Source organism: Chrysochloris asiatica, unplaced genomic scaffold (assembly GCF_000296735.1).
Source record: "Chrysochloris asiatica unplaced genomic scaffold, ChrAsi1.0 scaffold00498, whole genome shotgun sequence".
Lineage (NCBI taxonomy): Eukaryota > Metazoa > Chordata > Mammalia > Afrosoricida > Chrysochloridae > Chrysochloris > Chrysochloris asiatica.
Window position 1 is genome coordinate 405,183 of NW_006409016.1, and position 11,376 is coordinate 416,558.

General features: G+C 40.1%; 2 pseudogenes; both read left to right on the plus strand.

Annotated features, from left to right (window-relative positions):
* LOC102819877 overlaps positions 1 to 5,770 on the plus strand; it is a 19,141-nt pseudogene extending 13,371 nt beyond the window's left edge.
* Positions 5,771 to 10,731: 4,961 nt separating this feature from the next.
* LOC102814961 lies at positions 10,732 to 11,376 on the plus strand (annotated as a pseudogene).

The window sequence follows — 11,376 nt, forward strand, 5'->3', positions numbered from 1 at the left end:
CTTCACTTTCAGCAAGCAAGCTTGTATCATCTGCATATCACAGGTTGTTAATGAGTCTTCCTCCAATCCTGATGCCACATTTTTCTTCATATAACCCAACTTCTCGGATAATTTGTTCAGCATACAGGTTGAATAAGTATGGTGAAAGAATACAACCCTGTCATGCACCTTGCTTAATTTTAAACCATCCAGTGTTCCCATGGTCTGTTTGAACAACTGCCTCTTAGTACAGGTACAGATTCCTCATGAGCACAATTTAAGTGTTCTGGAATACTCATACTTCTCAATGTTGTCCATAGGTTGTCATGATCCACGCAACTGAAAGCCTTTGCGAAGTCAATAAAGCACAGGTAAACATCTTTCTGATATTCTCTGCTTTCAGCCAAGATCCAACGGACATCAGCAATGATATCCCTCGTTCCACGTCTTCTTCTGAATTCAGCTTGAACCTCTGGAAGTTCTCTGTCAATGTATGGTTGCAGCCATTTCTGTATTACCTTTAGTACAACTTTACTCGCATAGGATATCAAAGATATTGTCCGATGATTTCCACATTGGATCACCTTTCTTTGGAATAAGCACAAATATGGATCTCTTCCAATCAGTTGGCCAGATAGTTGTCTTCCAAATTTCTTGGCATAGTGCATGAGTGCCTCCTGTATTGCATCAGTTTGTTGAAAGATTTCAACTTGTATTCCGTCAATTCCCGGTGCTTTGTTCTTTGTCAATGCCTTCAAATGCACCTTGCACTTCTTCCTTCAGTATCATTGGCTCTTGAAATGGTTGAACATCAACCATTTCCTTTTGGTACAATGACTCTGTGTGTTCCTACCATCTTCTTTTGATACTTTCTGCTCATTCAATAATTTGCCCAGAGAATCCTTCAATAACGAAAGTTGAAGCTTGAATTTTTTTCTTCAGTTTCCCCAGCTTGAGAAATGCCGAGTGCGTTCTTCCTTTTTGGTTTTCTGATTCCAGATCTTTGCACATTTTGTTGTAATATTTGACTTTGTCTTCTGGAGCTGACCTTTGAAATTTTCTGTTCAGCTCTTGTACCTCCTCATTTCTTCCGTTTGCTTTAGCATCTCTGCGCTGGAGAGCAAGTTTCAGTGTCTCTTCTGACATCCATTTTGACCTTTTCCTTCTTTATTGTCTTCTTAATGACCTCTTGCTTTCTTCCTGTATGATGTTCTTGATGTCATCCCACAATTTTTTTGGTCTTCAGTCTTTAGTGTTTAATGTATCAAATCTGTTCTTCAGATGATGTCTAAATTCAGGTGGGATATATTCAAGGTCAAATTTTGGCTCTTGTGGATTTGTTTTCATTTTCTTCAACTTCAGCTTGAATTTACATATGAGCAGCTAATAGTCTGTTCCACAATCTGCCCCTGGGTTCGTTTTGACTGATGTTATGGAACTTTTCCATTGTCTTTTTCCGTAGATGTAGTCAATTTGATTTCTATGTATTCCATATGTATAATCATCTCTTATGCTATCTAAATAAGGTATTTGAAATGAACAAATCATTGATTTTGCAGAATTCTATCTCCAGCATAATTTCTCTCACCAAGGCCATATTTCCAACTACTGATCCTTCCTCTTTGTTCCGAAACTTTGCATTCCAATCACAAGTAATGATCAATACATCTTGAATGCATGTTTGATCAATTTTGGGTTGAAGAAGTTAGTAGAATTCTTCTATTTCATCCTCACTGTGTTAGTGGTTGGTACATAAATTTGAATAATAGTGGTATTAACTGGGCTTCCCTGTTGGCGCATGGATATTATCCTATCACAGACAATGAACGTTGTACCTCATGACTGATCTGGATATGTTCTTTTTGACGATGAATGCAACAGCATTTCTCTTCAATTTGTCATTGCTGGCATAGTAAACCATGTGGTTGTCAGATTCAAAATGGCTAATACCAGTCCATTAAAGCCTATGATATCGGTGTTTATGCGTTCCATTTCATTTTTGACAATTTCCAATTTTCCTAGAATCATACTTCGTACATTCTATGTTCTGATTATTAATGGATGTTTACAGCTGTTTTTCTTCATTTTGAGTTGTGCCCCATCCTCAAATGAAGGTCCTATGGGCTTTACTCCCACGGGCTTTACTCCATTTGCGTCATCACGGTCAACTCTACTTTGAGGAGGCAGCTCTTCCCCAGTCGCAATTTGAGTGCCTTCCAACCTGAGGGTCTCATTTTCTGGCACTATATCTGTGTTTCTCTGCTATGTATAAGGTTTTCAGTGATGAAATATTTGGAAGTAGTTCATCACTCCTTCTTCCTAGTTTGTCTTTGTCTGGAAGCTCATCTGAAACCTGTCCACCATGGGTGACCCTGATGGTTTTTAAAATACCGGTGGCATAGCTTCCAGAATCATAGAAACTCACAAGCCACCACAGTACGACAAACTGACAGACGAAGCCCTTCTTGGGATTTCATAATTGTTTTCCGTAAAGCAAAGAGAACCTGTAAGAGTCACTTAAATATTTTTTGCAACAGTGACTCTCCAGAATAGACAGGGATTGTTTTATAGTGTGCCGAGAATGTTGTCATTGCTAATATCAAGGAACATACAAGCTTCCAGGCACGCCCAGTAGGCTGACTGGGAGAGATTTTCCACTTGGCTCTCTTGTATCTATAGTCACCAAGACATTCCCAAGAGAACCTGTTTTGGGAACTATTGGACCTTTGCTCCTATATTCTGTTTTTTAAATGCTCTCATTTCATGATGGGGAATGTGGACTAAGTAATCTCAGAAATAACCAAACTTTAAGCCTTAGGTCTTCCATTCATCCCCCCTACTTCCTCTCCTCTAGTCCTGTGCAACAGATGTGGAACCAGGTAAGAATCTATGTCATTTCTTAGAGTCCTGGTGTGGCGCTGTGGGATAAAGCACTGGATCGCAAGGTCAGTTTGAACCACAAGGTCGGTGATCCAAGCTCACCAGCTGCTTCTTAGAAACCCTATCTAGTGTCGCTAGGAGTCAGAATCAACTTGATGGCACTAAACAACAACAGCAACTAATTAGCAGTTATGATCAGTTTACTTTCCCACCTATTCTGGAAATTTTCACAAGTGGGATCTGGGTGGTAGACTCAGGTCTCCCCTGAGAGATGTGGAGGTCAGCCTCCTTCCAGTATTTGTCAGTTTGCATAACCAGGGAGGATTTCTAGAGAAGCACAGCATCATATCTCTAAGGGTCCAGAATATTAAGATGCTAGAAAAATACCAGAATGCTCCCTGGAAGCCAGGATGGCCAGACTTCATCTCTCATACTTCGGACATACTGTCAGGAGGGACCAGTTACTGGAGAAGGATATCATGTTTGGTAAGATGGAAGGTCAGAGAAAAAGAGGAAGATTCTCAGTGAGATGGATTGGCCAAGTGGCAGCAGCGATGACCACAAATGTAGCAATGAGTGTGAGGTTAGGACCAGGCAGTGTTTTGTTCTGTTGTGCATAGGATCATTGAGTTGGTACCGACTCGATGACCCCTAACAGAAAAATAGTGATACATTTTAAATTTCTGCAGTTAAGTAAAAGTTTAACATTGAACACAAAAATGTTGTTGTTAGGTGCTATCAAGTTTGTTCTGACTCATAGCAATGCTGTATAGGGTTTCCAAGGATCCACTGATGGATTTGAACTGCCTACCTTGTGGTTAGCAGTCCAGTGTTTATCTTATCGCACCAGGACATCAACACAAGAATTGTTGTTGTTAAATACCGTCGAGTTGGTTCTTATCCATAGCAACCCTGTATAGGGTTTCCAAGGAGCAGCTATTGTTAAGTACCGTGGAGTCAGTTCCGACTCATAGTGACCCTGCACAGGGTTTCTGAGGCTGTAAATCTTTACGGGAGCAGAACGCCTCATCTTTCTCCCGTGGAACAGCTGGTAGTTTCGAACTACTGGTAGCGTAGTGATTTTATATATATAGTTGTTGTTAAATGCGTTGATTTGGTTCTGACCAATTGTGACCCTGTATAGGGTTTCCAAGGAGCAGCTGGTGAGCTTGAACTGCTGACCTTGCAGTTCAAACCAACCTTACAGTCCAGAACATTAACCCACAGCGACACACCAGGACTCCTTATGTAGATATTCATTGCATATATGTTCATATATGACTACAACATAATTTTCTTCTGACCTGTTGACTGGGACTATAACCCAAAATTTAATAGACAATCAATTGACTTCATTTTTTCGTATGCTTTTCTTCTACTCTGCCAGCATCTTGTGCTTTCCACTCAATCGCTAATAGGTCCTAGTGTTAGGCTTGGAGAAACCAAAGCCCTCTTTCCAAGTGGAGGGAGGAGTCTCCCCTGAAAGGCGAAATTCTTCACTGTGCCCTTCAGTATAGATAGTCAGGAACCAGGTAAAGGGAGCTGAGCTGTTCTCACAATAGAAGCCAGAAGGGATGGAGAAAGTTGTAGGTAAGCCCTGCAACCTACTCTCCATTCTTTAAATATGCATGTTTTTGATGCCTCAGAGCTACTGCACATCTGCCCCTTCTGTTAAAACTCTCTCCTCTCCTCGCCCTACTCTATCACGCTTCAGGCTAACACCTACTCATCCACCCCATAGGTTTTAACATAAATCCCTCGTCCTCCAGGAAGTCTTCCTTCTCTTATAAATATTGGCTAGGTGGCCCAAACCAGTGACTCGGTCTGTCTTTTACTCGTTTCTGCTTTTTTACTGTTTTCTCAGTATTTAAGCGTCTCTTCAAAGTACCAAATTGCCACAGTTGTGCCTGAGGGATTTGGGGAGAGTTTTTTGTCCATACTTGAACCAGCATTTAAAAGGGCTCTATGGGGACAGGAACACTGGGAACAATGTAAGAAAATCTCACTGGAAAGTGAAACTTGGGGGCAACCAGGCTATGCAGTCCAGCTGCCTGTCCCCACCTGACCACCTACTTCCAGTACTAACCTTGTAGTACCTGGGTCAGCGGTCTTCAACTTTTAATGTCCGTCTTATTCACCAGGTTGTTTGGAAGCTGATTTTGAGAAACAGTGTTCTCAGAAGTTTGGATTTAATAATATAGATGTGTCTTTCATAATTTTCTAAGTGATGAAGTCCCCTTCAAGGCTCTCAGGAAACTGTATATTACTCCAAATGGTAAGTTTGAAGATCTTATCACATAAAAGAAGTGAGGAGGGCATTTTCTCTTTTCAGCCAGCGCCGAGCGATGGGCATCTCCCTGGACAAATGGCACAAGCACCTCAAGACCGGGGGCAAGAGAAAGCCGTATCATAAGATGGTCCTCGCCACATACGCACAGTACATGTTAGAGGAGGCAACAAGAAGTACTGGGCCCTGAGGCTGGATGTGGGCTCTGAGTGTTGTACTCAGAAAACAAAGATCGTGGATGTTGTCTATAGTGCATCCAGTAATGAGCGGTCCGCACTAAGTCCTTAGTGAAGAACTGCACCGTGCTCATTGACAGCACACCGTCTGGGCAGTGGTACGAGCCCCACTGTGCACTGCCTCTGGGCCGCAAAAAGGGAGCTAAATTGACTCCTGAATTGTAAGAGATATGAAACAAAAAACGATCAAAGAAAATTCAGAAAAAATATGATGAAAGGAAAAATAATGCAAAAATCAGCAGTCTTTTGGAGGAGCAGTTCCAGCAGGGGAGTTTCTGCATGTATCGCTTCAAGACCAGGCCAGGGTGGTTGAACAAAAGACTGTCTTCTAGAGGGCAAGGAGCTGGAGTTCTATCTGAGGAAAATCAAGGGCTGGAAAGGCAACTAAAACCCCTCCTTCATATCCAACACATGTATTAAAGGTGTTTATTATATAAAAAGAAGAAGAAGAAGAAGTGTGGAGGACACTTGGAAAGCCCTCAGGATCCACAACATCACAGATCCCAATGACTAATATTGTTGTAGGGAAATGAGGACATATCTAGAGTGTCTCATTTTCCATTGTTTTCCTATATAGAAATCCTGATGCAATGTCTTTTGAGCAAGGCCCCTAGCCTAAAGGGCTCCTAGTCCCATTTTCTCTAACTTGCTTTGTCCCCAGCTATTTCTAGAGATATTTGCTCCGCTTCTTCTTTCTCAAGGGTGTAGTCCATTTCCATTGGGTAATCAGTGTCTCTAAATTTTAGTCAAAACTCCGAAGGCCCTTGTTCTCTCAGAACAGAAACCAACCAACCCACAAATGGGCATAAGCCTTACTCAGCACAGGAAAAGGCAGGTGTCCCCCAAGAGCACCATTGTTCAGGTTCTTTGGTCTGCTTTGTGGGATCTACACCTCTGTCCCTATGGGCTCCTGGGCTCTAGTTCAATGTTTGGTGGTATGTGTGCTATTCCCATTCATGTCAGTTCTTCCCAGAGTATTTCCTGCCTACTCATCTCAGAGAGATAACAGAACCCATCACTCTAACATCCAGACTGCCCAGTGGTGACATTAGTCAAGTCACACTTTATACAAGGGTGAATAAAAAATTATCTGCACTCTGGCTATAGAATTTATTTTAATCAGCTTTTAGAAAAGACAAATACATCATTTTTTGACATAATCTCCTTGGTTTCAACACACTTTGTTCATCTGCCAATAAACATTTATATTCCCTTACTGAAACAATGTTTTAGGCTGAGCTGTGAGCCACGTGTCTTCATCATCAAAGGGCTGCTTTCAGGGGACCAAACAGATGAAAGTCCAATGGAGCAAGATCTGGACTGTAGGGAGAATGCTTTAACACCTCAAAATGAGGGTTTTGCAGAATGTCAACAGTGTGGGCAGAAGTGTGTGGACGTGTATTGTCATACAAGATCACAACACCCTTAGATAGCAGTCCTCTGAGTTTAAACCCAAGTTTAAGCTTCAGCTCTTCATTGAGCATCTCACTGTAATGAGCACTCTGGATTGTCGAATCTTTTTCCTGATAGTGTCCCAATACTGGTGCTTGAGAATCCAGGAAAACTATAAGCATCAATTTTCTAACTGATGGTTGCAAGTATAAGTCCAAATTTTGTCTTCAGATGTCCAAATGCTTATATTTATAATAGATATAATAGGATAATACACACACACATATATATATATATATATATGTATGTATATATATAATAGGATGATAACAGAATCTACAAAGAATCGTACTCCAACAAATTTGAAAATCTAGAAGAACTGGAGAAATTTCTAGAGACACATGACCCACCTAAACTAACACAGACTGGAGTAGAAAACTTGAACAAGCTTATAACAAAATAAGAAATGGATCAAGTAATTAAAAAATTTCTGACAACAACAAAAATATATGGGCCCAAATGGTTTTACTGTTGAATTCTACCAAACATTCAGAGAAGAGCTGACAATTATACTCAATCTATTCCAGAATATCGAAAAGGATGGACAACTTCCAAATTAATTTTATGAAGCAAGCATCACCCCAATACCAAAACAAGTCAAAGACATCACTGAAAAACAAAATTATAGACCACTATCCCTCTGCAAAATTCCTCAACAAAGTACTAGCCAGTAGAATCCAAAAACATATCAGAAAAATAATACATAATGATCAAGTGGGATTCATATCAAGTATGCAGGGATGATTCAATATTAGAAAAACAATCAACATAATCTACCACATAAATAAAACAAAGGGGAAAAAACACATGATCATATCAATTGATGAAGAAAAGGCATTTGACCAAATCCAACACCCATTTATGATAAAAACACTCAACAAAATAAGAACAGAAGGGATATTTATCAACATAATTAAGGGTATATATCCAAAACCAACATTCAATATCACTCTCAATGAGAAGAAACTGAGACTATTCTCCTTGCAAACAGGAACCAGACAAGGATGCCCTTTATCACCATTCCTATTCAATATTGTGCTGGAAGTCTTCGCCAGAGCTATAAGACAAGAAAGGGAAATTAAAGGCATCCAAATTGGCAAAGAAGAAATAAACCTCTCTCTATTTGCAGATGACATGATCCTATACTTAGAAAATCCCAAAGACTCAGCAAGAAAATGATTGAAACTCATTGAAAGTGTCAGTAAAGTGGCACGGTATAAGGTCAACATATAAAAATCACTTGGATTCCTTTATACTAGTAACAAGACTTCTGAAAAGGAAATCAGAAAAACAATACCAAGTGCAATAGTCACCCAAAAGATGAAATACTTATGATCAAACCTAACCAGAAGGGGGAGAAAAGATCTGTAGAAAGAAAACTATAAAACACTTCTACAAGAAACCAAAAGAGACCTACAAAAATGGAGGAACATACCATACACATAAATAGAAAGACTTAACATTGTGAAAATGTCAACACTACCCAAAACAATCTATAGATTATAATGTAATCCCAATCCAGATTCCAACATCATTGCTTAAAGAGATGGAAAAACTAATCAATTTCATATGGAAAGGAAAGAGACCCCAAATAAGCAAAGCCCTGCAGAAGAATAACAAAATAGTAGGCCTATCAGTTCTCCATTTCAAAATCTACTAAATAGCCATAGTAATCAAAACATCCTGGTACTAGTACGATGAAAGACACCTAGATCAAATGAACAAAATTGAGAACTCCGAAGTATATCCATCTTTGACAAAGGACCAAAACACATTAAATGGGGAAGAGATAGTCTCTTCAACAAAGAGTTTTGGCAAAACTGGAGATCCATTTTAAGAAGAATGAAACAAGATCCATATTCCACACTATGTACAAAAATGAACTCAACATGAGTTCAGACCTAAGTGCAAAAGCTGGAACTATAAAGATCATCAATGAAAAAATAGGCACAAACTTAGGTTCTCTGATCCATGGCATAACTATATTATCAAACAGCAGAAGATCAAATAGATGACTGGAACTTCCAAAAAGTTAGACATTCATGTGCATCAAAAGATTTCACCAAGAGTAAAAAGAGAACACACAGACTAGGGAAAAAAATGTTGGCAGTGACATGTCAGAAACAGGATTACTGTTTAAAGTTTATAGAACACTTCAACATTTCAATAAGAAGAAAAAAATCCAATTTTAAAATGGACAGAGGCAGAGATGATGACATGGAGAGATGGAGCAGTTGGGGGAGGTGGAGGGAGACGGGATGTGTGATGGTGGCCTATGCCCTTTGGGTGTTTGAATGATTGTATATTCCTGAGTGTTCTGGTGTACATCCAAAAATAAATAAATAAATAAAAGAGAGGGAATAGAAGCAAATACTGTTGAATGATGATGCATGGAGGGGATTGTAATCACTGCAATGAAACGAAATATGATAGGATAAGGGTAAAGCTGATGTTCTCCCATGTAAACTATCACTCAATTCACAATAAAAACTTAAAAAAAAAAAAAAAAAAGGGCCGAAGACATGAATACACATTTTACCAAAGAAGACATTCAGACTGCCAAGTAAAGTATGAAGAAATACTCACGACCACTCACCATTGTTGTTGTTAAGTGCCGTGGAATCAATTCCGACCCATAGTGAGCCTGTATAGGGTTTCCAAGGAGCAGCAGGTGAGCTTGAACTGCCGACCTTGCAGTTCAAATTTCTTTGCAGTCTGACGCATTAATCCACAGCGCTGCACCAGGCACTAGCCATTAGAGAGATGAAAACCAGAGCAACAATATCCCAGCATTAATAGCAGTTAAAAACAGAAAATAACAAATGGTGGAGAGGGTATGGAGAGTTTAAGACCCCCCTATACAAATCGGGCTGCGAACCTTAAGGTCAGCGGTTCGAAACTACCAGCCGCTCCGTGGGAGAAAGATGAGGCTTTCAACTCCCGTAAAGATTTATACCCTCGGAAGCCCTGTACAGGGTCACTATGGGTCGGAACCGACTCGACAGCACTTAACAACAACAACAACATACTGGTGATGGAGTCCTGGTGTGGCGCTGTAGGCTAATGTGCTGGACTGCAAAGTTGCTTTGAACTGCAAGGTCAGTGGTTCAAGCTCACCAGCTTCTCCTCTGAAACCCTATACAAGGTCATTATGGGTCATAATGAACTCGAAGGCAGTTAACAACAACACTGGTGGTGGAACTGTAAAATGATGCAACCTCTGTGAAAAACAAAATGGCACTTTCTCAGAAGGTTGGAAATAGAACTATCGTATGATCTAGCAATCTCTCTACTTGGTACGTATCCTCAATAAATAAGAACCATAACACTAATAAATATATGCACACCCATGTTCACTGCTGCATTATTTACAATAGTAAAAAGATAGAGACCAGTCTGGACAGCCATCAGCAAAAGAATAGTTGAGAAAATGTTGGTATACACACACACACAATGGAATAGTACGCAACACTGAAGAACAACAATGACTCTGAAAAACACCCCATAACATGGAAGAAACTGTAAGACATTATGCTGAGTTAAAATAGTAAATCACTAAGGGACAGATATTGTAAAGGATCACTATTACAAAAATTCAAGAAAAGGTTTTCATCCTATAATAAATTTTCTATGATGGTTGCCAGGAGGGAAAAGGAAGGGAGAATTATTCATTGGGTAGAGTGTAGACACATGCTAACTTGGGTGACAGAGAAGGTGGTTAAAAAGAAAAGGAAGAAAAAGAGAAGAAAGAAGGGAAAGGCGCCTGTGTCTGGCAGAGTTGGTGTGAGACGAAGAGACAATTTTTCCTGCCGCCCAGGTAATCTAGAGTTTGGAGTTTGGACAGACACTGGAGCGCACACCGAGATATAGTGTATAGCCAGACGAAAAGCACAGATGATGTCGCTGAAACGGATTAATAAGGAATTTAGTGATTTGGCCCGTGACCCTCAAGCACAATGTTCTGCAGGTCCAGTTGGGGATGATATGTTTCATTGGCAAGCCACAATTATGGGGCCTAATGACAGCCCATATCAAGGCAGTGTATTCTTTTTGACAATTCATTTTCCTACTGACTACCCCTTCAAACCACCTAAGGTTGCATTTACAACAAGAATTTATCATCCAAATTATTAACAGTAATGGCAGCAGTTGTCTTGATATTGTAAGACCACAGCAGTCTCCTGCTTTAACTATTTCTAAAGTCCTTTTATCCATTTGTTCACTGCTATGTGATCCGAAAGGAGCTCTGGTAGCGTAGTGGTTACAGATCGGGATGCTCACCTCAAGGTCGGCAGTTCAAAACTACCAGATGTCCCGCAGGAGAAAGATGAGGCTTTCTACTCTCATAAAGATTTGCAGTCTCGGATACCCTATTCAGGGTCACTATGAGTCGGAACCAACTCCACAGTGCTTAACAACAACAACAAATGTGAAACGAACCCAGATGAACCCCTAGTGCCAGATATTGAACGAATCTATAAAACAGACAGAGATCAGTACAACAGAATATCTCAGGAATGGACTCAGAAGTATGCCATGTAA